The 23,186-nt window shown below is 46.2% G+C and overlaps 1 protein-coding gene across 1 annotated transcript in view; it reads right to left on the bottom strand.

The window, feature by feature from the left end:
- Positions 1–23,186, bottom strand: part of TMPRSS7 (transmembrane serine protease 7) — a 454,018-nt gene that overhangs the window by 297,326 nt on the left and 133,506 nt on the right. The window lies entirely within an intron of this gene.

Raw genomic sequence — 23,186 nt, 5'->3', positions numbered from 1 at the left:
CAGGATCTGGAAAAACCTCTCCGTCTCTTCAGGAAAACCCAAACCCTGCTCCAAGTTAGAAAAGCCCTGAAAATAAAAGACTCTATATCATAATGCAGTGACAGTCTACTTCGATCCCAGAAACCAGCTACCCCTCCAGTGTATGCCTTTGACCATGTCTTTCCGATAATTATGCGCTGTACAAAGACCACATGCATACATACATGCATACATACATACCTACATACTTTATGTTGATGATGCAACCTATCATTACATATGCATACCTATTGGCTTTCCTTGCCTGTGGCTTCATACTGTCAGATGTATAAAGAAAAAAAAGGTTGGGAGTGAGGCTGTTTTCAAATATGAACCAACAGTCATATTCACTGCTAGACATCACCATAACTACAATATACCACAACATCACGTGCTGCATTCAGAAACCATATTTTAAACTGAAAATTAATATGCAGGCCATTACAGACACCAGAATGTGATTCATGGCGCCAGGATACCCGTAGGGTGACAGATGCGCGGTATAAATATTCAATACAATACAATACAATGGATGTATCTACTGCACCAGCATATGGGGTGATACTTTACACTTCATTTGTGAAATTTTGCTCAGTTGAATCCAGCTATTTTCTCTCTTGTTGGCCAGGATGTCCACATTCCTTCTTAATTTTCTTTTTCCAGGTAATGGCTCGGGAAGAGGTGTGGCGCCTGACTCCGGAACACGGGGGCTCACAGTTTGATCCCCGGTGCTGGTGGCAAGTAAGCCCAGCACCATGTGACTCCGGGCAATAGCTCGCTTAAACTTCCCGACAACCCCCAGCACCTTGACACCCTCTGGTAATTGTTCGCTCTTTACAAATACTCGATTTACATTTACATTACTTTTAAGGAGAAGTAGGAAACAAATAGGGTAACAGCAGGGAAGAAACATTTGATGAAAGTTTGACTACAAGATCCTCCTGCCTCCTTACCCTCATGGAGCTCTAAATAGGATTCTACTAAAGAAATGCGAACATAAAGACGAAATGGGTTGGTATGTATGCCATGTATGAGTACAGTGAATGGAAGTTTCACTACTGCATGCACACAACTAGGATACCAACGGGTTCCTTGTGAGGTCCTGACAAAAGCCAATGAGCCTGGTGAGGCATTGGTGTGATGGCTGAAGCATGTTGATCCACGGATACAGAGAATACTAATTTCCTTAGTGCATCCCCACATGTTTTTAACTCCATCAGGGTGCTCTTTAAAAATAAAATTAACCCTCAGGAAATCCTAGATTGTTTTAAATCTAGAATCCGACCCAATAAACAAAGAATCCACTTAGCTACCAAGGTTGGGCCCGTCCAGATATACTAGACATCTGGACAACGACTCTATGAAGAAGCATGCCACTTGGAATCCCAGTGGGTGAGAGTTCTTTTAATACCATAAGGTGATCCCCTTTGGCTGGTATGGTTTTGGGGCCCACCCTTTTTTCTCAGCCCCCGCTTCACGAATCACCCCAAGACTTTCAGCATAGGAGCGGACCGGAGCACCCCACCAGTTTTGAAAATTTTGTGAAGATTCGTCAACCGGCGCCTTTTGGAATCGATTCAGCTTTTGCCCTGCTTTCAATTGCAACGCGTGCACGTTTGGCGATTCACTTGCGGGAGTGAGCTTTGACACCATATGTTTGTAATTACCTTGCAAACATATGGTGCCCTGCTTGCTCCTGCAAAGGAAATGCTAGGGAAAAAGGCGCAGGCCCCCTCCGCTCTCCCCTCCACCTGCTGCCTCTTCTCAAGCACTCAGTCCCCCATACCTTGAAATACACCTATGTAAGAAGTTGGCCTGGCATATGCTGTCAACTATTCTAGTGGGCACCTTGCACCAGTCCAAACGACCCCTTGTTGATGGTAGGTTAAAGACAACCTTATAGAAAGATATCTTAGTGGTAGCTGTGGAGAGCAGCTTTCAGGCTAAGTCTTGAAGGAATGTAAAGCAGCTTGTTTTACCAGTCTATAATCTCATGTAATAACCAAATGAAAGGAGAACCACACCAGGTATATATATAAAATATATGTATTTATTTTAAACACATCCCCCTAGTCTCTTTATGAGGCTAGTGGCAAAAGTACGCAAGTAAACTTATTCAACACACAGTAAATTAGCACAATATATGGTTAGCCCTAGGGGCGTCACAAACCATATACTAAGAAAGTGGTATAAAAACCACGCCTAACATAGATGCAAGGCCTAGAGCCTTTAGAACCACTGGGGCCACCAGGAGCCACCCAAGGTAGTGACACAGGGGACCCAAGGGGGACGCGTGCAGTGTCTAAACACAGCTGCAAATCACCATTAACTTCTATTGGGAAAGCCGCAGTTGGAAAATTACAGATTAAGGACACTTAGGAGTGGACTAGGAGCAAATCCCTTTAGAACCAGGCAGTTCTAAAGTCAATACCCATGGGAGCACCGGAGCACTCGTGTTACCTCACCCATGGAAGCCGGGTGCATAGGCGTCTTTTGATGTCGGGTTTCGTCGTTGTTTCCTATGGTGAGCTGCCAAGAAGTGCTGCAGAAGACCAAGTGGAAAGTTGCCGTATGGATCCAAGGGTGGATCGAAGATCTGAAGAACCTGAAAGCAGAGGGGACAGAGTCTGGGTCACTAGCCAGTGACCAGGAAGCCAAGGAGACAATGCCAACCAATATCGGGTGATTTCAGGTGAAGAATGTGAAGCTTAACTCTTCAGCCACGAGGACCAGGAGACGTCGACGACAACCAGGAGCTGGATTCAAACTGTCCCACAAAGGATGTCGAGTGCTGCAGCGTCGGTATCAGGATTGGACCCTACAAGCCTTGGCAACAGCAACCCATGCAGAAAGCAAAGATTGGCTTCGGTGCAGACCAGCAAGGTCTGAGGGACTCACTCTTTGAGGGGGGAGTCAGGGCACTTTTGGAGCAACCAGGTAAGCCCAAGAAACAGAAGAGTTACCTTCGTGGGGACCCACCAGTCGATGGACAAGGGTTTGTGAAGGAGCCTCAAGCTGAAATGCTAGAATCGGGCACACTGAACACTTGTGGAGTGTAGGCCCACAATCTTCAGTGCAATTAGTGCGCGGGGCTTGGACTACAAGTAGCCCAGTGCACAACTTTAGGAAAGCTTGGGAAGTCAATGCACTAGCAAATGTGCATGATGTCCAGGGGTTACGGTTCCACGTCTCTCGTGATGGCTGTGGGTATCAGCTTTACTGTGATCCTGTGTCGCCCTTGGAGATGTCTGGAAGTCTGAGTACTGTGTCGCAAATCCTTCGGGATCCAGTGGGAGCCTCAGAAATGCAGACCGGCAAGATGCTTCTTTGGTGCCAATTTGAACAGGGGAATCACTCCTTGACCCCAAGGGAGATTCTTCCATCTTCTAGTCGAAATAGAATGTTGAAGTTCCAGGATATATGTTGCAGAGTTTCGTCCAGGGTAATCTAAAGTCCTAGGGACTGGGGGGCATATTATCAAGGGGGTTTATCTCTGCTTTTTTGGCTTTAAAAGCCAAGAAAGCGGAGATAAAATTATCTCCCGATTACCTAGCTGTCGCTAACACCAGTTAGCGACCGCTAGTAGGAGATAGCGACCATCTTGGGCCCCACTTTGCATGTCAGTGATATTTATCACTAATGACATGCAAAGTGGGCGTGGCAAGATGTTAGCGACTGGAAACAGTCGCTAACATCGCTATCTCCTATTACCAACTTTTGGAGATATTCGCGCTAAGCGCGAATATCTCCAAAAGCTAACACCTGCCCTGAGCAGTTCTTAGCCATGTTATCCAATGGGAGGTGGATAACATGGCTAGGAGCATTTGCTCGGTAATGCATGAATATCGCTGACTTTTCAGCGATATTCATGCATTTTGGACGATTTTTATCGCTTAGGAAATAAACCTTGATAATATCAAGGCTCCTAAGCGATAAAAATCGCCGCAGCTCGGCGATAAAAATATTGCCGCTAAGCCAACCTAGCGATAATTATCGCTAGTTGTTGGTAATATGCCCCTGGGTTCCTATACTTATACTAAGTTTAGGGGTTGGACTTACCTTAGTGTCCCACCTATGGGAGGACCCAGGGTGGGGGTGGTTACATTCCTTTCCCTTTGTTCAGTTTCGCGACAGAGCAGGGGCTGAGTGCCTCTGCAACCAGTTTGAACTGGGGTGTGCACAGGGACACCAAGTGTGCTCCCAGCACAGTCTGAAAAGCATTCTATGAATGCACTCACCCAGCCCCAATACACTAAAGCCTGTCTGGGAGGTGGTTACACCTCCCTGTGACAGGAAACCATTTGTCCAGGCCTCCCCTGCCAGCCTTTTCTTCCAGCAGCAGGAGGTCAGACTTGTGTCTGTGACATCCATTTCGTGATGCTAAGGCTCTTTTAAACTATTACCGTTTAAGAACGTGTGCACATGTTTTCTCCATCTAGAAGTGTGGAATTCAACCCCCGCTGCTAGAACTGGCGGGGGGTAGGATTCCAAAGTGGTTGACACCAAACACAACAGGTTTCTATGCAGCCATTCCAAAGTTAGCATTAACGGCAAGGTTATAATCCACTTAAGAGTATATGGTCTGGCTGCATCACAGAACAGCGACAGAGAAGTGATTCCGAAAGCTGCAGAGGGGTCCTGCTCATGCATGGGCACCCTCTCACACAAACCCAAGCACTCTGCCTTCAGGATTGTTAAGGCCTGTCATAGGAGTGACTTATAGGTTTCTATGTGTCAGTGATATAAGGTCGATGTAGGTAGCCTATATCCTAGTACGGGGTGCATGCACCACCTTACCCAGGCTGCAGTATCAGACCTGTGGTGCCATTTTGGAAGACTTCCTAGGAGTGGCATAATATATGCTTCAGCCCCTGGTAGGCTTCTGGGGTACCTATGCGCTTAGTACCTAAGGTGCCATATATTAGGGACTCACAAGGGTAACCCAGTAACCAATCTGGAGTGTACCTAATGTACATGCAATCAGTTTAGAGAGGAAGCAGCTAGGCCGGGGTCCTTGTTAGCAGGGCCCCAGGCAGACTAAAGTCGAAAAACAGTGAAACACCAGCAAAAAGTGGGGGGAACCGTTGTAAGCAGATCCTACTCTTCTACAACCTACACGGCGTGTCTTTACAACTTTAAATCTGCCCTGATTCTTTTGATTTGGTGCACAAGGCTAATTTTCTGTCCCAGTACCACCTTGTAAACTGCTGCTTAGCACATGGATTAAAAACAAAAATTGGACGAACCGCTGCAAAATGAAATAAGGCAAACAGCACACCACTGCAGAATGCAATTTAGTGCACCTGTACGTCGGCTTCATTTACTCTTGTCAGCGCGGGAGACAGACCCATGTGGTGCAGATGTGGAGATCCTCTGGTTACTCTGGCTAGGTAAGCTCATTTCAACGGTTGCTACTATATCTTTCCTGGAACGTAGCCTTAGCTGCCTTTCTAAATCGTGTATCCTCTGCTTACACTGCAGGATCACGCTATCGTTTTATCTTTCCCCGACCCCGGCGGCCTCTTCTATCTTGGTGGATTGGACATGCGAGTCTCCAAAGCCAATTTAACACGCGCCTGACTTAAGGTAAATTTTGCATTAGGCTTACACTGCCTACCTCGGGACGTAGGTCCTCTAGGCGAGTGATTCTAGTATAGATCGTGTCATCACCTAATACACTGTATTTCGTGATACATTAATGATGGTATACTGTTTTAACTCCTGTTTTTGATTTACCTTTCATTAGCCTTGCCTAATATTCTTAGGTAAATGCATATTTCTTTCTCTCCTCTCTTTTCTTCATTTAGTATGTATTGTGTTCAGTCTACTTCTTGGATCGCCGAACATTCGTCCCTACACTTCCTGGTCTAAAAAAATGTTTTTGGCTGTCTGACCTTCCTCCGACTATTCAGGTGAGCCCTTCTGATCTTCAGGCTCTTGCAGTCCAGTAGACGCCAAGACTCTCTGACATTTAGAAGTAGTATGAGTGCTTTGTGCCTTTTTGCTAAGCCTACTCTTATACGGTTCTTTACTCTCTGTTTCTGTACATTACCATGCAGACTTTTCTGAAAGTCCCTCGTGTATCCGATACTGACCATTTCATTTTGTAAAGCTGTTCGTCTATTATTCCTTCATTCCAGCCTTCTGGGGATTTTACTGTCTGGTATGTAAATTTGTATATATCTCACATTGTCCTTCACGTTTATGAGCTCAGGTTCTCCGACTTTTTAACCCTATGGATTATTCGGAGATTTAGAATTGTTAGTTTTGAACACATGAATTATGTGTTATCTTTGATGCTTACACTGTTGTACATACAATTTTTGGGCTTCTTTATTATCTAACTTTCTCTCTATTGTAAGTATGTTATTGATTGTATGGTTTACAGCTTGACTATATTTTGTTTTACTCCATGCTTGACCAGTCCCCCCCCCCCTTTTTTTAAGGTTCTTCATTGGATGTAGACTTTACTCATTATACTTTTTTGCCCACAGATATGCTTTTGCTTGCCCAGAAATTTTGAACGGGAATTTATCTGATTGACCTGGATACTTGGAACTCTGTGCCCTTCCTAATTACTGTGATGAATTGCGCCCTGATGAAGGAATTCCCTATTGTGGCACTATTCCGAAACGCGCGTCGGCGCTTTTTCTGTCTGGTTGATGAGAGTTTCTAGTGGTTGAGTCAATATGAATGTATGGGTTTGTGAGCAAGTATGTGATTGGTAGAATGAGTGAGTGATGTGTTTGTGCCTCTTTTTATTGTTCTTCCTGTTCCTGGGCTGATGTTGCATGAATTATATGTAGTCCTCATTCAATGAATTATGTATTTTTTTATTTTGCACATCTGACAGAGATTTTTCTATAAATATAAATGACAATAAAATCATTTCAATATAATTAGCTGTTCTGTGGGCATTCTATATTCTTGGAACTGTTTAGTTCTTTACATTATTGGGAACTGCCTTTTCATGTTGTTCTAATAATAATTGCAATTTAGTGCAGGACATGGACACAAAATAGCTCAACCTGGGCGGTTTGTGTCATGCCACCTGTGTTCTCTGTGCACTTCTTGCTAAAAGTAGTTTATTAAACTGAAAGTGTCACATACAGGCGACATTTTATGGTTGTTATGACGATAATGATTCTGAGGACAGTCACATCCTTTAAACATGGTGGAATAGACAATTCAGATCCGAGGTCCAGCCACACAATTCTTCGGGCTGTGCAAAAACCGCCCGGGTAATGCAGCGAGTGCGATTTGGCTCAGTTTTTGCACAATATTGCAAATTTCCCCTACTGTGTATCGCGCGGTTAACGTGCAGGAAAGAGCGGTAGATTAAGCTAATGTTAATGCACGTTTTCCATGTCAATAGAAGGGTTTCTGCCTAGATTTTCCTCCAGGTAGCACCGGGTGTACATGGTGTAGGGGTTCTAGGGGCCACAGGAACTATGGCGCATGCAAAAAAGCAGGACAGGATGGAATTTGCGGGGAACTCGTTAAAACCCGTACACGCACGCTTTGTACCTGATTTTCAACTTAGTGAATGAGGTCGAAAACATGGCATGTGTGTGATGTTGCAGCAGGCACAGAAATAGGGGGCTGGACTTGCAAACGGTTTCTTTCCCCTGACAAAATCTATTTACCTATATATCACAATATGCTTAACAACTGTTTTGCAAAATTCAAGTTATATTACGAGCTAAAATCAGGGAGAATTGTCCAGAAACCATCTGGGCGTGATTATGAAATTATTTTAAGCAGACCCTTAGGCACCAAAAGTCAAACCGGTCCAAAAGCCATGACTAGACTATACTGCAAAGTCACGAACCAGTGCAGATATTTACTTAAATATGCAAATTTGTCCACAGTCATTAGTGAATCCCACAGGATGCTCCTAGGGAAGCTCCCATGCCAGTGAGTTGACTGACAAGGACATAGCTTCACGAGCATTCACAAGACTTTGCTGTGCTGTGCACACACTTCTCTGAAGTTCTTTACTGACAGTCAGAGAAGCAAGGCCTAAGAGATGCAGGAAGTGTGTGAAAATACATGGAATATATAGAGTTGTACAGGGCGTGTCGGGAAATAGAAGGCTCTCACCCTGCACTCACACGGACACAGCTCTCAGCCTGCACTCACATGGACACAGCTCCCACCCTGCACTCACATGGGCACATCTCTCACACTTACACACCTCTCACCCGGGACCCACACAGGCAGAGCTCTCATCCTGCACTCAAACAGACTCAGCTCCCACTCTGCACTTGCACGGGCAAACCTCTCACCCTGCACTCACAAGGACACAGCGTTCACCCTGCATTTACAAGGACACAGCTCTGACACAGCTCTCACCCTGCACTCACATTGACACAGCTCCCACCCTGCACTCAAATGGGCACACCTCTCAATCAGACACACCTCTCACCCTGCACCCACATGGTACAGCTCTCATCGTGCACACACACTCACACAGCTCCCACCCTGCACTCACATGGGCACACCTCTCACAGGGACACACCTTTCACCTACACAGGCAGTGCTCTTCCTCCACTCACAAGGACACAGCTCCCACCCTGCACTAACACAGGCACACCTCTCACCCTGCACTCGCACGGGCAAACCTTTCACCCTGGACTCACATGGACACAGCGTTCACCCTGCACTCACAAGGACACAGCTCTCACCCTGCAAGCACATGGATACAGCTCCCACCCTGAACTCATATGGACATAGCTCCCACTCTGCACTCACATGGGCAAACCTCTCACACGGATTCACCTCTCACCCTGCACCCACACAACATAGCTCTCATCCTGCCCTCACACTGACACAGCTCCTACACTCACACGGGTAAACCTCTCACCCTGCACTCACAAGGACACAGCCATCACCCTGCACTCACATGGGTACAGCTTTCACCCTGCACTCACACGGACTCAGCTTTCACCCTGAACTCACACAGACACAGCTCTCACCCTGAACTCACATAGACACTGCTCCAACTCTGCACTCACACGGACACACCTCTCACACGGACTCACCTCTCACCCTGCACCCACACAGGCACAGCTCTCTTCTTGCACTCAAACGGACACAGCCCCCACCCTGCACAGGCACACCTCTCACCTTGCACTAGTATGGGCACACCTCTCACCCTGCACTCATACGGGTACACCTCTCACCCTGTATTCATATGGTCAGACCTCTCACACGGACACAGCTTTCACCCTGCACTCTCAAGGACACAGCTCTCACCCTGAACTCACCCTTACACAGCTCTAAACTTGGACTGACATAGGCACACCATGGACTCACATGGACACACCTCTCATCCTACACTCACAAGGCACACCTCTCACCCTGCACTAGTACAGGCACACCTCTCACCCTGCACTCACATGGGCAAACCTCTCACCCTGCACTACCATGAGCATACCTCTCACCCTGCAGTCACACAGACACCTCTCACCCTATACTTACAAGGTACAACTCTCACCCTGCACTAGAACGGGCACAACGTTAGCCCTGCACTACCACAGACACACCTCTCGCCCTGCACGCACACAAACATCCCTCTCACCCTGCACTACCCCAGGCACACCTCTCACCCTAAACTCACAAAGGCACTCCTCCTCTCGCACATGCATGCTGCTCACCCTGCGTTCAGAGAGGAACATCCCATCTTGCCCTCATAGTGACATGAAGTCCCTGGTCAGATAAATGAACCTTTCTTTGGCCAGAGCTGAGAATCCAACAAAGGTAACATGAGGTTTCTCACTAGAGGGACTGCCTACTAGTCAGTCAGTATTTTTGCATGGGCGCAGAGGCCTGACTTTCCAAGCCCCTTCTTTCTAGGGGCTCTTCTGTTTGCAATGATCTGCTTCTTTCCCAGTAACCGCAGCTGCCCTTGTGCTTTCTGGTGGGTGATGCACTCGCTTGGGGTACCCGCGGCAGTATTTACATTATTCTGGGCCACAGTGCACTGTGGGTGAGCTGCTGTGCCATCTGTGCCTCCTCTTCTGGCGTTTGCCACCGTGCTCTTGCAGACGGATGCCCCTCTCATTCACAGACAGCAGAAGGCTTCCTTTGGCCATATGGCCAGGCTGCTCTGACATCCCCCGAATCTTAGTTCCTGGGCATACGGAGGGTGGGCACTGCTCCCGGTTCCTTGGGAGTGTCATAGTGAGAGGGCTGCGCTGATAAGACTTGGGCACTCCCCTGTGGCAGAAAACCACTTCTGCTGTTCACGCAGTTCATGAGGGAACAAGGCCCAGTGTCCCCTCATCCAAAGGGGGGAATACCAATAAAACCACCAAACCAAGGAGATGAGTATGTGTTTAGAGTTTTTTTGTTATTGTTTTTTTTAGGTCAGCTCGTTATTAGGGAAAACTCACTGTTCCAGGTATCTGATAAGTCTCTAGCTTAGCACTGGGTTCTTTCCATTCCTTTTGGGAAAAGAAAAGGGTCTCCGTCCCCAACAAAATGCTTTTACAGACCTATGCTTTTGTCACCTAGTTCACTCATCACACTACTCTGCCATTTCTCCCTTTCATTGATTCACCTTACCTGTTTTCCGCCCCCTCCCTTTGCTCCATCCTCCCATTTCCCAATCAATCGGTTCATTCTTTGCAGCACTCTTTACACTTCACATCTGTCTACATTGACAGCGTCTTGATCCCGTCTTTCCAGTCGCTGCACTGCACTGGCTATCCACTCCACCATTTCATCCCCCCCTATTCACACGTCAATAAAATAATTCATAAACCCACACATTACCTTAATGGCAATAATTTATTGGCTTTACAAGTTTAATGGATGCAAAAAATAATAATAATAATAATTAAATACATGAAATATGCAAGTTTGCTAGTGCCAGCTCTTCAATTCCTAGTGACACAGCACCCAAGACAATATGCTGCATTACTAAACACTTATAAGGTACAAAAGGCGAGACCTATTGGCTATGCCAATGCTTGTTTTTAGGTTTGCCATCTGAAATGGGGTCCCAGGATGGGGATAGAGCAAATTAGATCATAATGTGAATTTTCCTGGCAAAGCTTAATCAAATGGGAAGATGCTTTTAGGTCTTGCCTAGGCAACGCTTGCGTTGTCTCTTCGAGATATGCTGTATTCAGGTATGGACTTGAAGCTCTGCCCATTTTCCTGCCATCTTTTCAATTGGCTTCTGTTACCGTCCTTTGTAAATGGTGGCTTTTGATTTATGAACAGTCTTAGTAGTCTCTCCTTAATACCTCCTTTTCTCCTTTTGTAACCTCCCAGGAGGATTTGCCCTTTTACTAGTGTTGTTACTCAGCATGTTTTATTTGCAGTCTGTGAGCACTATTTTCTTAACCCCTTCGATGCTGATGACGAGCTCAGCTCATCATCAGCTACGGCGCTCGTATGCTGATGACGTGCTGAGCTCGTCATGTTACTCGGGATTTTCGAAATCCCAGCACACAGCGGGAAAACCGCTAGCAGTCAAGGTGTTAAATGACTCTCTCTTATTGGAGGCACACCATGCATTTCTGCAATCTGCAATTGCTTGATTTCAAGCAGTGCGGCTGCTCTTTATCTTTACTTATGATTTTACTATAAGAATGGTGGTCAATCCATTAAAGCACTGCGGTTCTAAGCCGCTCTTTACGTTCTTTTTTCAGCTTCAGGTTCCAGAATGTTGGTTGCGCATTTCTTTTGTTATGTGCGGCTTGCCCAAAACAACACACACACAAAACTCCCTCATCCCTGCCCCACCCTGTGTGCCGCGCTTTAGACAGACTTAAGACAAACTTAAGACAACATCCTAACTTAAGTCTGCCTTAAGTCTGATTTTAAGTCTGTCTTAAGTCTGGCTTAAGTCTGGCTTAAGTTTGTCTTAAATTTGTCTTAAGTCAAACGTAAGACATAATCCTAACTTTACTACTACTAAATGCCTCCTGTGAATACCAAAAGTAGTAAGTTTAGGATTTTGTCTTAAGTTAGTTCTGTGAATCGGGCTCCATGTGAGTACCAGGGAGGGGCCAACGATTCCCCAATGGTATTCCACGAAAGCTTGTAAGAGGGAAATGTCACTTCCAGCTCACATTTTCCTCAGAGGTGCTCATACCCACTGTATCCCTCACTACAGGGGTTGGGCAGAAAATCACGGTGCCGCTTTCTGGCCCTCTCATAATGGACGACTAAAAGCTGCTCTTCAGCGGCACTGCTATGGAGTTTTTTCCTCCACTCCACTCTATTCTTTGTCTTTCACTGGTCTGCCACTGTTGTGTATCATGAACAGGTATTTATAGTTCAGATGCCATTCAGAATTATCCTCAGGCCAAAGGCAAGTGGTTAAATGTTGTGCTCATGTTGTAAGAGTACCAAAATGACTATTTAATTGGCAAGGCTGGACAAGGCTGACTTGTATACCGACCTACAAAAAACACTCTTGGATAATTTCCACAAAAATCCAAAAATGTGCAGCCTGAATTGAAGCCACCTCATTCCTGAGACTCAGTGAAATAACTGTACACTTCTGGAATAACACTGGTTACCAGTCAAATAAATATTCAAAGTCGCTATTGTTATGCATAGTTAGTATGTACTACAAAAAGAATAACTGTGGGTCTACAACAAATCTATGTGTGTCTAGATGACTCTATGTGTACTCCAAGTGTTTTAGTAGAGCACACAACAGGATATCGCACTATGTGAAGAGATATCCATCAGTTACTCTTCCTTTGCCGCCCTTTCATCATTTGGACCACTTCTCAGAGTGGAGAGTCCCTGTTGTTGCCACCTCGCTTGATGTAGAATGGAAATGGCTAATGCTGTTAAATAAAGGACTCAAAGAACTAGTGGCTAGTTGGAGTACACATAGAGTCATCTAGACACACATAGATTCGTTGTAGACCCACAGTTATTCTTTTTGTAGTACATATTGTGTTTAGGGGGCTGTAACTGTGTGGTCACTAAATATTCCCTTGGACCCTCAACCCACCCGTTTGTGATTATTAATGCATAGTTAGTATTCTTGTTTCCAGCCAAATTGCACTGTCAACAGGGATTCCTCCATGCCTTGTAGAGCCCCCTCCTCTGTCTTTAAAGAACTTATAAGCGTTTCACTCCCTCTCACTGTGAGGCAGCATGCCGCAATTTCCTGCATAGTACCTCTTCCCTGACTGCCTCTTCCCCTCCTTACTCCCCTCCTCTGCAACCGGATTCCGCCATCACTCTCCTTCCAGCTCCACCCATTACTCCCTTTCTCCTCCGCAGACCCCACCTCACTCCAATTGGCGGCTCCCTCGAGGAGCACAGGTCGGCCCCCTTCCCTCCCCCCTTGTGACCTCCCCTCCTATTCCTCCCCCCTCACAGTATATCCCTTCACACATCATTTCAACCTTACCACAAGCCAATACGCTCCTCGTCCCATCTGCACCATCCCGGTTCTCCAATCTCTTCTCCTCCCCCATCTTCCTTCCCATTACCCCCCTTTTTAGCCCACCTCTCCTCCGTCCCTCTCCCCAAGTGTACTTTCCTTATGCTCCCCTCACCCCTTCCATCCCTCCCCCTTACCCCCTCCTCCCCTCGTTATTCACCCCGTCCTCTCCTCAATCCCACCGCATCTCTCTCCTCCCCCCTACTCCGCCAGGAATGCTGCACTACTCCCCTTCCCTGCCCGGTAACCCCCTCCACTTCCCTCCCTCGGGCCCAGCAGAACCACTTCCTCTCTTCAACTCCCCTTTCTCCCAACACCCCTCACCTTTCCTGATGCCCGTTCCCTCGCAGCCACCTCTCCTAGCTGACAGGTCCTCCACAACCACCTCACCTCTTTTCCTCCCAAACCTCCTACATTCTCATGACGCCACACAGGCCTCCCCTCTCATTCTACCCAACTGCCGAGTTCCACACACCTCTCCCCCTAAATTTGTCCTTAATTCCTCTCCCTCTTGCAACACCAACATTGACAACTCTCCCTTAACCTCCGTTTCACTAACTCCCGCTCTCACCCACTACCCTTCCCCACTTATGAACCCCACACCCAAAATGACCTCCTTTCCTGCCACCTCTCCCTGCCTGCCACCACCCACTCCACCCCCCCTTGTTTCAATAGAGCCACCCAACCTTCCCCAACCCAACCTTCCGTGCTCTGCCCCATTCTCACTGGAAAACACACTAGGCTCTCTTATCACCTCCATCTCCCAGCTTACAGCTGCCATTTCACTTTTATGCTCTAAGATTGTCACCCCTTCTTGCACCGCTACTCCTTCCCAACTTCCCACGAGATGCACCTCGCCCCCTCACCCCAGTACAGCCAAGCTTAACCTATCATCGGGAAACTCTGTTAACTCACTCAAGCCCTTGAGCGCCACCCCTCCTCAACTGACATACCCTAGCAACCCCACTATCTACGCCATTCCGATCATCACCTCTGTCAGAACAAAGCATCCACCTAAACCCCCCCGAGCACCCCCTCATAAGTACAATATCCCGATCACCCTTCAGAGCCCTAGTGCCCCCGTCACCAAAACAGTCTTGACAGAGCTGCGCTGCATGCTTCACAACTGCAGATCTGCAGTAAAACACAAACTTGAAATCTCCGATACCATCACCCTTCATAATATTGACATGCTCTTCCTCACAGAGACCTGGTTCAAAGATACATCTCACTCTATATTTGATCTCCTATTACCCACAGGCTACTCTTTACTTAGGAATGACAGAACTGACAACACGGGGGAGGTGTTGCAGTCATCTTTAGAAACACCCTCCAACTCAAGGCCTCTCCTAACAGCTCCTCCAAAACCTTTGAATGCCTTTCTCTTGAGCTTCAATTGCAACACCGTTCACCCCTCAGATTCCATGTCATTTACCGCCCGCCTCGTAGTGGCCCTTCGTTTATGGATGAACTCACCGACTTCATCAGCGACCAATACTCGCGAAGTGACAATCAGACCTTCGTGGGTGACTTCAATCTCCACTGGGGAGTACCGCAAGACTCCTCTGCGAACTCACTGGCCACTTTCCTATCTACTAACGATCTTATCCAACACTGCACTGAATCAACCCATTCTAAGGGCGCAATCCTGGACCTTGTTATATCTAAAGCAGGCATGCTTTCTACCACTACCCCAATTCATGTAGATTGGTCTGACCACCTCCTCATCCCATTCTCTCTTCAACTTTCACACTCTATAACTCTTGGCCAACCCAAGAGGGCCATCTCATGGTTCCGGGATGCAAAAAATATTGATGTCGGTCCCCTCTGTGAATCAGCTTTGCTATCCCTTCCAAGGCTCGACCCGAACCTAGATGTTGACGAACTCACCTCTCAAAGCCTCACAGTTCTTGCAGCTGAAATTAATAAAGTCGCTCCACTCAAAAGCAAAAGGTTAAGGCCCACTCCCTCAGCACCTTGGTTCAACAAATCCCTTTATGAGGAAAGGAAGCAGCTAAGATCCCTGGAGAAACAATGGAGGCAAGTGCCCTCCTCCGACAATCTGGCCAAGCTTCGCTCAGCAAGATCCAAGTACCACAAGCACATCTTCCTTGGGAAAGCGACACACTTCAAAACCCTCCTTGATTCCGCCAAAAATAGACCCAAAAAACTATTTGATCTCATCAAAATGCCTAACTGCTCTCCCCCAACCTCCAAGGTGGATGATTCTACAAAGAGAGCAGCGGATTTTGCTATTTTCTTCGATGAAAAAGTGAAATCACTTGTGGATCAGGTCGCTCATCCTACCCCTCCAGAGGAGCGCAAATCCTTAGCCATTTGGCAGAGCTTTGACCCTATATCTGAAGATGCCCTTCTCAAGTGCATACGAGAAACGAAGCCATCCAACCATTCTCTTGACCCTATCCCCAGTGCCATTGCCATTGACTTCTATACCCATTCCCTCTCCTATTGGACCACTCTGATCAACCTCTCCCTCTGGCAAGGCTCCCTTCCTGCCTCCTTCAAAACTGGGCAGGTCACCCCTCTTCTGAAAAAACCCACTGCTGATGCGAATGACCTCAACAACTTCCGCCCCATCACTAACCTTCCCTTTCTGGCGAAGATCACAGAAAGATGTGTAGCAAAACAACTCTCCTGTCATATCAAGGACAATGACCTTCTAGACCACTGTCAGTCCGGCTTCATCCAAAACTGCAGCACTGAAACAGCCCTACTGCAAGTGGTTGATGACGCGTTGAGGATACTCGATTCAGGGGGGTCCTGTCTGCTAATTCTCCTTGACCTTTCCGCAGCCTTTGACACTGTCAATCACAATACCCTCCTCAATATTCTTCAACAGAGAATGGGCATGGAGGGCACTGTGCTTAAATGGTTTGCATCCTTCCTTTCTGGCAGATCCCAAATGATCAAAATAGCGAACAGTCTTTCACCTCCTGTGGCGGTAGGTCAAGGTGTTCCCCAAGGCTCGATACTTGCTCCCACACTGTTCAATCTCTATTTAGAACCACTGGGAAATCTCCTAAGTAAATCCGGGATTCACTATCATCTTTATGCTGACGACACTCAACTCTACCTCAAGATTGCCTCTACTCACGATCTTTCCATCCTAAGCTCCACTCTCGACTCCATTCAAAACTGGATGTCAACTCATCAACTGATTCTGAATCCCCCCAAAACTGAATTCCTCCTCTTCTCCTCCTCACTCTCTCCTCCCCCGGTTCAATCATGGATGGATCAGATGAATCTACTGAACAATAAACCCATCATTGTCGACAGCGCCAAATCCCTTGGTGTCATACTAGACAAAAAACTTAATCTAATTCCCCACATCAATTCCATTGCGAAATCAGCTCGATACCAACTGCGCCTTCTTTGGGGAATCCGTTGCTTCTTCGCAGAGCGGGACCTTATAACCCTGGTGCAAGCACTGGTCCTCTCCAGACTCGACTACTGCAATTCTCTTCTTACTGGCCTCCCCAAATCCCACGTGTCCCCACTTAAGTCTATTTTCCACTCAGCAACTCGTTTCATTTATGGGGCCAAAAGAAGCGATCACATCACACCGATGTTATCTACCCTCCGCTGGCTTCCCTTGGAGGCTAGAGCTATCTACAAGACCGCTTGTATCACCCACAAAGCCCTGCACTCCTCTTCTCCTCTCTACCTGGCGAATAAACTGAAACTCTCTGGAGGTTCTAGACCTTCACGCAATGCGGAGAATCTACTGCTTGAACCTCCCACTTTCAAGAAGGAAAGAACGATGGCCCAATCATTTTCAGGCAACGCAGTGAGAATCTGGAACTCATTGCCGCCTCAGCTCCGGACCAGAGCCTCCTCCCAGGCCTTTAAAAGGGACCTCAAAGCTCTCCTCCTCCAGAGACACCTCCAAAAGTAACTCTCTTCTGTCTGTAGGAAGATCTCCCACTACTGATAATTTCTACTTCTCATGTCCATGGAAGTGCCTTCCCAGTGTGTTCTTGCGGTTAGAGTGTTTGCCTTTTATTGCAGTATTATCCATGTACTTGTGTTTGGTACCCTCTTGCAACTTGCACTCACCACTTTGCCCCTGTAACACACGGTTTGCTTCCTCTCACAGGTTTTTTACCTTTGATACTTGCACAAGTGCCACTTTTGCCTACGTAATCGTTTGTTCTTGTGCTTGAGTGTGTAACATATACTGCAGTATTACACCACAAATTATACTCTATTTTCTCTTGTGGCCTGCACACTTGTCACTTTTCCCTCCTGAGCACTTTTTACTACCGCATGTATTTTTGGTAGCCCACATTTTTACTACCTCATGTATTTTGTTTGCTCACAAGTGTCACAATTACCTTGTCTACCTCATGTATTTTTGGTTTCTCACAATTTTTACTACCTCATGTATTCTTGGTTGCTCACAATTATCACTTTACCGTATGTAACATAACGAATGCCTCTGCAATCTGTTGCTCGTGTAACGTTCTCAGTTTGTATCTTTTCTGTTCCTATTGTGAAGCGCTCTGACACCTTCGGGTAAAGTCCGCGCTATATAAAATTGCATAAATAAATAAATAAATAAATAAGTACAGAGAGAGCACGTTCCTATATAAATATGTAGAGATGCATGGAGGTCAGGGGGAGCTCGGTGGAGCCAGAGAACTCAACTGTCAGGTGCAGATTCAAAACAAGCATAAGTTCTGTGTATAGATAACTATTCATTTTAAGGATATCTATTTTGCCAACCTGCTATTAGATTACATACAGCAAACAGCAAAATGACTCAAAGCGAGGCCACTGCTTTACAAGGTGTGACAATACTGCCATCTAGTGGTACACATTAACAACATTACAATAAAATAGAATAAGACCGCAGGTTTCAGAGACCTTACTTTAAGATGAAATGGTATATAAATGCAAATGCAAAAAAGAAAGCGGATACGGTGAAAATTCTGCAGTGTGGGTTAGTCTTTTTTCTATATTCATTGTTCATGTGCGTGTGCATGCTAGCTGTTACCTAGCATGCACGCTGTATTTGTACTGAAATCGATGTTCTGTGTTCCTTCTCCATGGTTGCCAACTCCAGCTCAGCCAGTTGGAGTTGGGAACTGATGGAGAGAGGACTCCCAGGACATGGGTTCTTATTTCTAATAAAGCAAGTTGTTATTTCATAAAACGTAGAACTGCTTCAGAGCCTGCTTTGTGTGGCACAACCCATCTCTTCAGTCTCCCTCTCATTAAGTAGGGCTCCTGACTATTATTCTTCAGAAAATGTTATGTTACAATCAAATCCAAATTATAACAAAAAAGTTTTTTTAAATGTGTCCTTAAACCGAAGATAAGACAACCACCTCTGTTCATATTGTTCTTTATACTGTGATTTCAGATACATCGATTGGGCTTCCGGTCAAGAACTGCTGTCATCCCCAGCAAAAAGGAAACGACAACCGCGGCCAGAGATAAGATCTCACCCTTTGCAGGAGGAGATAGTACACTACCTATGGCTATTCCCAGTAGTAATCCAGGCACAGCTGGCAATAAACTGCTCACCACAGATAGTATTTCACCCCAGCTTTTCTTATTACAGAACAATTTCTGGCTCCCATTTTTTCTGTAGCATGTTTGTGTTTAGTTGGTGTTCAAATGTGTCCTGGAAAGCCTAATGCTCAGTCATGGTCTCAATGGTAACTGTGGTCGAGCAGTCAAAGATCCCTCGGAGGGGTGGGAGGGGTGTACAAATACAGGCAATGGAACATGAATCAAAACTCAGAATTCAAGCAGTATGAGCAATAAATCGATGTCCAACCAAATACTTGCTTTTATAAGAACAATCGTGTTTTATTTCTAACACTACACATGCAATTAAGTACAACATTCAGAACCAACAACACAATCCCTCTTGAGGTCGGGGCTCTAGTAGTTGTCAGGCAAATCCCTGTCCCACCCTCCTTTGTGTAATGGGTTCAGGTTATTCCCCATTCACTGGTGGCCACATCAAGGAATGCAAACTGTTAGGCCATACTCAAGAGTTTTCCATTTGACTCTTTAGGAACTTAGTCAAAAGTGTCTATGGTGATGCAGCACCTTTAGCTGTGAGTTCTCCAGGGCTCAATTGACCCAGTTCACTTCTTATCTGCTCTAACAGCAGGGGAGAGTTCAGCAATGCAGTGGGCGCCTTCAATGTGCACCTGTGACTCCTTCTCAGTTCAGAGAAGTCAGGCTGCTCCCGGACCATGCTGCAGCTCCCAGCAGTGCAGGCTCTCTCTCCTGAGTGGCACTGCTGGAGGTATTTTAGTTGGTGGTAAGTTGACATTCCTCAACCAGGGATGGAGGAATCCTTTGTTCAGCTCCTGACTGGAGCTATTGAGGATGCAGTGTCATCCACGGTGTCTCCGGCAGTCCTTTGTGGTGAGTCGGGGGCATATCCCTTGCAGTTTAGGTCCAACCTGTGGGTCGTAGCCTTAGTCTCTCATTTGGGTGGAGACCTGAAACCATTGGCAACATTGATACCAGCAGCCACTCCAGGCATACAAGGTTGCCAAGGTATGTGTTTATACTGGTGCAAGCTCTTTCAGCCTAAGTGCCCTGGCCCAGTTACAAGTCTTTGCACTCCTTGAAGTGGTACTTTACCAACAGCCCCATCTGGCATATGGGGTCACCGCAGCATGGCGGTATGGGCATAGCAAGACCTGCATGTCGCTCAACATCAACACGTGACTATGTCTACATCGGCCGTCACCTGATATCCAACGATCGCCCAAAATAATCCTATATATGGGCCATGGCCCAAAAAGTGCGCAGCAAAATCCTCACACCTCGCACAGGGAATCCTCATGGTAGAGCTCCTCACTGTACCTTTCTCCCTCCAACACTCTCCTCCTCCTCACAGGGCAAACAGGTCTTGGAGAGCAGGCATGCATTGGTGCTCCAGGGCAGGTAGTGTTGGTTTCCCTGGGTGATGTCCTGTCACCCAGCAACAAGACTAGCAGGCCTTGACACCCAGCCTTGGTCGCAAGCAGAAGTTGTGCAGAGCTTCCCCATCTCACACATCCTGTCTGGCTGCTTGGCTGATGAGACATTTTTGGGGACTGAACATCCCCTTCCTATAGTCCTTTTCCAGATACCAACCGTGATTTAGGGCCTAGGCCTTTTACGTTTTGTGTTGGGGTTCTGCTTATTTTGAAGTGGGCACTTCACACTTTCTTTTTTCTTCATGAAAGATGTCTGCCACAACAGGCATGATTCCAGAGCTGACACGATTCATTGGAGTGACCAGAGTTCACACCTGGATGACAACCACAGTGATATGTACATCAAAAGGTTAACACCAGACACTCAGCACTGCTAGGTATGATTTACTTATCTGAACCATTTTCCTTCCTGAGATGTGTCCAGGCCCCTTCCTTGTTATCTATCACTGAATCAAAGAGCAGTCTTTTTCAAGTGTAAAGGGAGTCTTTTAGTTTTCCCCCTAGGAGGGTGTTTCACCCAGCTCACAGTAATGAGCAATACACATCCTCTCCTCCCCATGTCTTCACCAGGCACAGCATGGGCTTCCCAAAATGGAACCCAGGGTCCGCCATACAATGTACCATTGCAGGCACACTCACTCAGTGTACATTCATAGCACACATTCTGTTCAGCACTAATACCTCTATGCATTGTAACCTCACATGTACACATTCATCCAGCACACACAGTCAGTGTGCACGCACTGTTGAGCATTGAAGCTTTTCTATATTCAACCAGGGTGTGTGACTTTAACACACACACACGCTCCCTATGTGCAGCTCTACATCTCTCCTGTAATATATTCCTCCCAGGCATACATACAACCAGTACATGCACTAACCACACATGCACTACACAGTCCTGTTTCTAGATATTATTGCTACCTCTGTACCATGCTATTTTGAGTTTCCATGGATCAGTGGGGAATAACATATGGGCCCTGAAATAAACGGGCCATTTCCAGTGTGGCAATCCTGAATTTTAATCCTGTGTTTTGCACACATATTCCTCCTGCTTTTAGATGGTAGGATTTGTGAACAGAAACACACGTAGAGTTACCTTGTACAAGTGACGTTACCTTGTACAAGTCCACACCTGGTCAACTCATAATCATACTGGGTGGTACTTCCAGTGTAGCTAACCCTCTGTACCACTCACAATGAGGCCCTACATTAACTATTTGTAAAAAAGTGGATTATTCATTTGGGAAGGGTACACTTGCAAACTGAATAAACAAACCCTGGATAGGTCTCATTGCAGCTCTATGAAAAAGTGAGCTCAAACCAAGGTAAAATTTTGAGCTAATTTCATGCAGCATCAACAGTTTTAAAGTCCAGAAAACATCTCAATAAGATTCTCAAACAACTTAGAAAATAAAGTAAAAATTGAATAAACAAATGGACACCAACACAATCACAGACTGATGAAGGGGAAACAGATATTATGTTTGACGTTTTAAGACAAAAACCCTCTAGAAAATACAAAGTGCCAAGTGTCAGTGTGCGGTCAACAGGGACATAGGTGAGAATTCAGACTGACAGTGATGGAACAGTCCTCAGCTACACCAAGTAGGTCTCAGAGGTTAAAGTTTTATTCTCAGATTTAGCCTACTTTTTGGAACTCAAAGTTGTCCAGCGGGTGAGGTCAGAAGCTGGAGAGGATACATTGAATTCAGAAAAACCACTGAATCAGTTGGCCTAAATGCCCAAAGCGCTGAGCAGGACATACCTAAATTCCATAGCCACCGAGGCTGCTTCATCACTAGGTTAGATTTGTTGTGTCACCCAGATCCAAAGCTTTACCTTCGTTCTCAAAATCCACCAGCAGGATGGAGACTATAACTGAGCAGGTATCCATAAGGCCAGATACCTTTACCTTCAGCCCCTAATGCACCACTTGTCTGGCATCGAATCAATATATGCAATATGCTTTCATTCTTAAAAGTAATTGCAGCATTACCTCTCTGAGCTTCTGACCCCAAAACCTTAAACTCGCCTAGCCTTCCAGATCTTTGTCTGGGTGAAGTGAATCGTTAAATAAAATAGGTATGCCCTACACTTGCACTGCATAGTTTAGTTAAAAAGGTGAATTTGTGCTAGGGAATACAAATTCATGCAATCATCTTGGCCTAAATTCTAAATTCCCTCTTAGTTACTGTTGGACTTGGCCCTTTTTGCTGGGTCATCCCTAAACGTTTTGCCTTTCTCCTAGCCATTTTTCTGACATGGTGTTGGTGGTTTTAGGACTCTGGGCACTTTAGCACTGCTGTCCAGTGTAAAGTGTATGCACTCTCTGTGTTAACTATGGTAAGATTGGTCTACACCTGTTTCACCTATTTGATTTACCTGTCAGTCCCTTGTAAAGTGATATCTCATATACCCAGGGCTGGTAAATTAAATGCTACTGGTGGGCTGGCAGCGCTGATTGCGTCACCCACCAAAAGTAGCCTTTCAAACCTATCCCAGGCCTCTGTCATTGCAGGATGGGTGCGCGCAGTGTTACTGCCACTGTGATGTGGCACCTAAAATGTGTGCCATGTCCATGACCCCCTTTTTTACTACATATCAGTCACCCCTAAGGTAGGCCCTAGCTAGCCCTATGGACAGGGTGCATTGTAGGTAAAAGATAGGACATGTACCTTAAGTGTGTGACAAGTCCTGGTAGTGACAAACAGCCATTTTGGTTTATCACTTCTGTGGGGCTGCCCTCCCATAGGAATGCATTGGGGAATTCC

Source organism: Lissotriton vulgaris, chromosome 8, assembly GCF_964263255.1.
Source record: "Lissotriton vulgaris chromosome 8, aLisVul1.2, whole genome shotgun sequence".
Taxonomy (NCBI): Eukaryota; Metazoa; Chordata; class Amphibia; order Caudata; family Salamandridae; genus Lissotriton; species Lissotriton vulgaris.
This window is presented reverse-complemented; position numbering and strand designations above follow the sequence as displayed.